This window comes from Silene latifolia, chromosome 9, assembly GCF_048544455.1.
Source record: "Silene latifolia isolate original U9 population chromosome 9, ASM4854445v1, whole genome shotgun sequence".
Taxonomy (NCBI): domain Eukaryota; kingdom Viridiplantae; phylum Streptophyta; class Magnoliopsida; order Caryophyllales; family Caryophyllaceae; genus Silene; species Silene latifolia.
In genome coordinates this window covers 51,758,265-51,764,264 of record NC_133534.1, presented here as the reverse complement: position 1 = coordinate 51,764,264, position 6,000 = coordinate 51,758,265, and the positions used below count along the sequence as shown (strand labels likewise).

General features: G+C 35.9%; 2 long non-coding RNA genes across 2 annotated transcripts; both read left to right on the top strand.

Moving 5' to 3' along the window:
* The first annotated feature begins 2,590 nt into the window (after positions 1–2,590).
* Positions 2,591–4,407, top strand: LOC141602683 (uncharacterized). Its single transcript, XR_012524608.1, has 6 exons — positions 2,591–2,701; positions 3,003–3,084; positions 3,274–3,364; positions 3,661–3,738; positions 4,073–4,204; positions 4,301–4,407. It is a non-coding gene; the product is annotated as an uncharacterized LOC141602683 (long non-coding RNA).
* Positions 4,408–4,493: 86 nt separating this feature from the next.
* LOC141602684 (uncharacterized) lies at positions 4,494–4,976 on the top strand. The gene is made up of 2 exons (XR_012524609.1): positions 4,494–4,582; positions 4,833–4,976. It is a non-coding gene; the product is annotated as an uncharacterized LOC141602684 (long non-coding RNA).
* Positions 4,977–6,000: the final 1,024 nt, after the last annotated feature.

Genomic DNA, 6,000 nt, shown 5'->3' with positions numbered 1-6,000 from the left:
ATGCATTTTCATATAGATTGCATAATTTCCTATCGTATTGGCCATTGAGGATAATGCTCATACTAGTGTGGGGATGGGAAATTCTAACTTGACTTTTTTAAAAACAAAAATGATAAAAATTTCGAAAAATTTCGAAAAATACATAAAAATTTGAAAAATTCAAAAATCCAAAAACATGTTCATTTCCTTTGTAGTGTAGTATTGTATATATTGTTTTGTATATATTGTGTTTGTTTATCCTCTTTCACATTGAACGACTATGCCACATCCGGGACATGAGGATATAGAAGACCGCATGGTATGATCTTTCTAATCTCCTTTTTCCTGTTTATGTTAATGACTATGTGGCTTTATTTTGATTGATGCGGTATAAACAATGTGAAATTAGGATTGCATCTAGATTATTTGGCATACTAGTTGGTAGAAGCATATGCATTAGGTTGTATAAATGATAGTTGCATCATGGCATATTGTTTCATTTGGGAAAAATTTTGCGAAACCGTCTATTTGGGAAGCTTGACAAGTGTATATAAGGCCCTTGTAGATACTTTTTCTTCTTAAGACTTTGCTTGTTAGAATGCTTGTAAAACACCCTAGGATGTGTCATGCTAGTATCCTTTGACCTATAGATTAAGGCCTAGTCAAGAGTACCTTGTGGTGTGATAAGTCCTTGGTCACCGTTTATTCCAAGGTGACCCTTGAAACCATGCAACCATCCATCATCCATGTTCTACCACATTTTGTCATCAAAGGGAATGGACACAAAAATTGTTCAAATTTGAGTTCAAGAAATGAAATGAAAAGTCAAAAAGTTTGCAATTGCATCAAAAGAAAAGAGGAGTAACAAAAATGAAAACTTCTATGCTTCAAAAATAAGCACCCTCACTACAAATGGGGTGACTTTGAAAATGTTCAAAAGAAAATGCAAAAAGTTGAAAATTGTCAAGTGTTGAAAATGCCAAACATCAAAAGAAATGGCAAATAAAGTGTTCTCAAAGTGTTAATGCCACAAGAAATTGGGGGGAAAAACAACAACAAAATCAAACTCCCATATAAAACTCAAATTCTATTGATCCCTTTTCCATCGTATCCACTTTTGTGCATGGTAGAGAGGGGACGACCCTTCTTCTTGTTTAGGCAAGAAGGGGAATTCCGCGATCCTCCAATGTTTCTAACACCATAGGGAGTCTACTCTTGATAAAAGCATTTAACGATTGAGGACAAAAGTACCCTAGCTTGACACAACTTGGAAGTGATTTATTGGTATCCTTCTAGGCTTAGTAGTTTGAAGAAACCGTATCTATGATGGAATGTGTACCCTTAGATCGTTTCCTTTTAGATAATTTCCGCCACTTAGATGAGGAAAGTGGCTATTCTTTTGTAGATGCATCCATTACTTGTTTTGTGTGCTTAATGCTTGGATGTGTCGCCATTTTGGCAAGTCCTACCTTACCTTGCAAGAAGGCATCCTACCTCATGGTTGTCTTGTTGTGAGTTGAAGGGGCGGAGTGAGACCCGCTAATTGTTTCACATCGGCTATATTAGTAGGTTAGTTTAAATAAAGGTCCTAGTTTTTGTCACCTCTTTACTCGAGACGAGCAAAGGTTCGGTTTGGGGATATCACTAGTAGAAAAAACCCCTATCACGACGCGGTTATCATGGCTGTTTTAATAGAAACAACGTGAAAAGTCCAATAAATTGGCGGGAACCCAAATTTTATGTATGTAGGAGGTCTATTGTGGCGGTTTATGTAAGAACCGACGTGATAAGTGATACTTTTTATGGCGGTTCCAAATAGAAAATGCCACTATAAGTCAATTGTGGCGGTTATATTAATAACCGACGTTAAGAATGACGCTAAAGGTTAATACTAAGTTACAATTTTTTAGGTTAAAAAACCGCCATTATATGTTTTTGTGTCGGTTTTAATTAAAATCGACTTTAATAGAAAAAAATAAAAAAAAAAACCATCCAAAACCCATTTACAGTAGTTCTTTCTTCTTCTTCTTCATTTCCCCAGCCCCCAAATTAAACCCTACAATCCCCTCAATTCAATCATCATCTCCAACCGCCAACTCCATTTTCTCACGCCGCCCGAAAACCATCCATTTTCGTCTCACGTCGCCCTTGACAACCGTCTATCTCCTTGTTGTTTCCGGCCACACCGCACATTTTTCGACTCAATTCAATCATCAATTCCGATTTTAACTCAGGTAACCCCATTTTTCTAACTCCCCTCTCTATACTACTAATTGTTTCAGGCCACCATCATCTCTACTCACGCCACCGTCGACAACCACTATCCTAGCCAAGTTGAACTCCGTATACACCTCAATTTCAAGCCCGACTCTTCATTTTTTATCAAAATCCATTTGGGACAGCATGTATATTTCATTATCTGCGTATTCGATTTTTAGTTTTGTATATATTTTGATCAAATTGAATTAGATATTCACTTTGGAAATCTTTCATTGGTTTTTTGGTGTCAAACCGTCTTAAATTGATTCTAATACTGGTTTGAAATTACGAGAAATGTTGTAAGTGTGGAAAATTGGCTTGAGTAGAATGAATATTATCTATCTAACTAGAATGAATATTGGCTTCTAAACTCGTTGTGTTTGTGTCATTTGCAGGCGTGGGGAAATTTGCTGACAACAACCGCAAGCTTCTGTCAATCATAAGTGCTGTATTTCTCAGGCTTGTAAGTGTGGAACCTGATGTTTTTTCATGCAAAATTTCTTATAGATACTATTGATCTCCAAAAATTTTAAACGTAGATAAATTAAAGAGGTCAATCGACGAGAATATCTCATGCTGTATTATTAAGACTGGCATAAAATTCTTCCGACTTTTAAGTTTGGACTAAGACTCTGGATTGTAAGCTTGTACCACTTTCATGGCTTCTCACAGTTCTCAGTTTATTCAAGTAAATACTAGAACTGCGTTCGATTTTGACATTGCTGTGTGTTTGTATATGTGATCATTTTTCTAAATGCGCATAGGTCCCATGGATACAAGTTAGCAAATCAAGGTCATTGCTTATGATGGTTAACCCTACAGGATTCCTTCTAGCTATTGGTTTGGGTGCGTAAGTTAAACAGCTAATTTCATGTCTTTCCTTGCATACATTTGCTTACGTTGAACAATTACCATTTTCATATCAACTATTTTCGCTGCTAATAAGGACTGTCTAACAATATACTCTTTCGGTGCAATTAGCTGATTACAAGATCTGTTGTTTGAATTTGACTGATTGTGTATTTTAATTGATAGAGAACAACTGATGTGATTTTAATTGATAAAGAACATTCTTTCACAGCCAAGATCACCCTGTCATCTGCCATTCTTCTTCTCCTTTTACATTGTATAATTTCCAACTTGAATCATTTCAATTTAACTAATTAGGGTTTCTGGGTAATTAATTTTTTGATTCGAGATATAGAAATTAGATTGTTGTGTGATTTTCTACTGTTTTATGAACTTAAATATAGCATACTTTCTGTTGCATTATAAGTACTAGGCTTACACTGATTACATTTGATGATTAGAGTTGATAAGATTTGGGGTTTTTACTTTAATATGAACTAGTTGATTTATCTATCATTCTGTTTGATTTTTCAAAACGTAATGGCATCGTTTTAATTATTTTGGCATGTATAGATTGAGCCTTGAGGTGGAGGAGTAGAAAATCTAGTTATTGGCCCGTCATACAAACTCAGCGAGTTAAAACTGCGTGAAGTAAGTCCGGACTCTACAGAATCTTCACTTCAATTTATATAATCTTCGCTTCCTGCCTTTTTTGATGGACTATTCCAGTATTGATACCCTGATGTGCTGTGAATAACAAAAAATTTACATAATTTGACTAAACATGTATGCTATTTTGGTTTTCTTATTTATATGGATTATAGTTTTGGAAATAATTCCACCATAGAATGCATCATTTTACGGAACTGATGGCTCTTATATTTCCATTATTTCTCCATACATCTCCCTAGAACAAATATGTCTAGGAGATTTTTGACACATATCTCCCTAGAAGTAATCTCTTTGTTGTTTCTGTTTTCTACAGTCGATCTTGAATATCCTGAAGCGCAAAGTGCACTGCTATAAGCATCCCCCCCCCCCCCCCCCTGAGAAGCATCGAAATTGAGAGTGTCGATTCCACAAGCTTTCTCTTGGAACCATCAGAGTTTGAGATCAGGTTAAGACTCTCTTGGTTTGAAGTTTAGCTTATAGAAATCTCAAATATATGTATCCACTATGATTTGATTATCAGTTTTCATTGAACATTGCGTAGAAGTTAGAAACCCATTACCGCTACCCTTATAGAACTAAGCCACAATCGAGGAAAACTTGTTAAGCAAGTTCATATACGACATGTTGCCGCTCAACTTATTCTGCAAACTTATCCTCTTCAGGTACTACATACGTAACTCTCTGCCCCATTATGCGTTTTTTTAAGGTGTATCAAATACTCCGTAGTTGTTTGTAAAATTGTTGAACTCTCAAAATGACGAGTATTTATTAAGGATGTGTCACTTTATTGTCTATTGCAGTAATGCAACAGTATCTAACCCATGTAAGTTTAAGGTTATATCTTTGTTGCAATTGTTTTTATGGTACCATAGGTTGATTCTGATTGTTCATGAAGTCATTTTATGGTAGATTTTTTTTATATTAGTACGTGTCTTTTATGAAGCCATTGTGCAATTGATTTAATGCTAATCATAAGGTAGATTGATAGTTCCCTATTTATAATGTCTTATATTGATTTTAATAATGTTGAGGTGGTTTTTCTTACTATTGGTTTGCTAAATTTATTATTGCAGATTCAATAATGTTGATTGACGAGATGAAAGATGTTAGAGAGGTGTGGTCTATCAAAAGTTTAGATAACATGTAATGTTGATTAGTTTATTAATTAAGACATGTATGTGATTATTTATAGACTTGGATGTATATTTTTTTAACATTAGCAATACTAAATTGTTGGGTCGAAGTTTGTTGGTTGTCATTCTCTTTATGTATTGTTTGTTCATTTTGCTATTTGGATTGTCAAATCTCTAGGATATTGCTTCCAAAATTTTGGTAGCAATTTTTTTTTTAAATAACTACCTATGGTGGCGGTTCTTCAACAACAAACAACCGTCGTTATAATTACCTTTAATGGCGATTCTATACCAACAACCGACGTTATAATTACCTTTAGTGGCGGTTCTGTAACAATAACTGTCGTTATAGAGAATATGTAATGATGTAATGATATTATTGATATACCTATGGTAGCGGTTCTAAAACAATAACCGCCACTATGAGTGAGTTATAATGGTGGTTCTTGTCTGACAACCGTCGTTTTATATAAGCCTATAATGGCGGTTTTGTTTAAAAACTGCCATAGTAGGTAAGCTATAGTGGCGTTTGTACAACCGCCGCAAAGTCTAAACAACCCCGTGATATACGGCGCACCCAAAATTTGTAAAAACCGCCACAAAATGGTCATTTATGACCGCCACTATAGGGGGGTTTTCTACTAGTGTATTTGATGTGACTCATATTTGAGCATATTTAGTCCCCGAATTAGCCTCCTTCCTATGCTTTTTAGTGCATAATTGGGTCATTTACTATCTTTAGTCTTTCGTTTTGCATACTCTTGAGGTTTTGATCCCTTGGTAGGAAAGGAGTAAGAACCTTGCATTTTCATGGCAAAATGGAGCTAAATTGATCGAATCTAATGACCGAGCATCAAAGGAAAGACAAGACTAGAAGGCTTATGTAAATAATGAAGTAAATGGGCAATGATGAAAAGATCCTTGCATCTCCAACAAGATCCTTGAGGATTGTTGGAAATAGAAAAGAATAAGATGTGACTGGCTGCTGATCCGAGCGTCGCAGTGCACGGGACGAGCGTCCTGGCCTGCTGCAATCCGAGCGTCCCGTGGCCAAGACGCTCATCCTGGTCCCTCTTAATCCGAGCGTCGCCCCCACCAATCCGCTCGG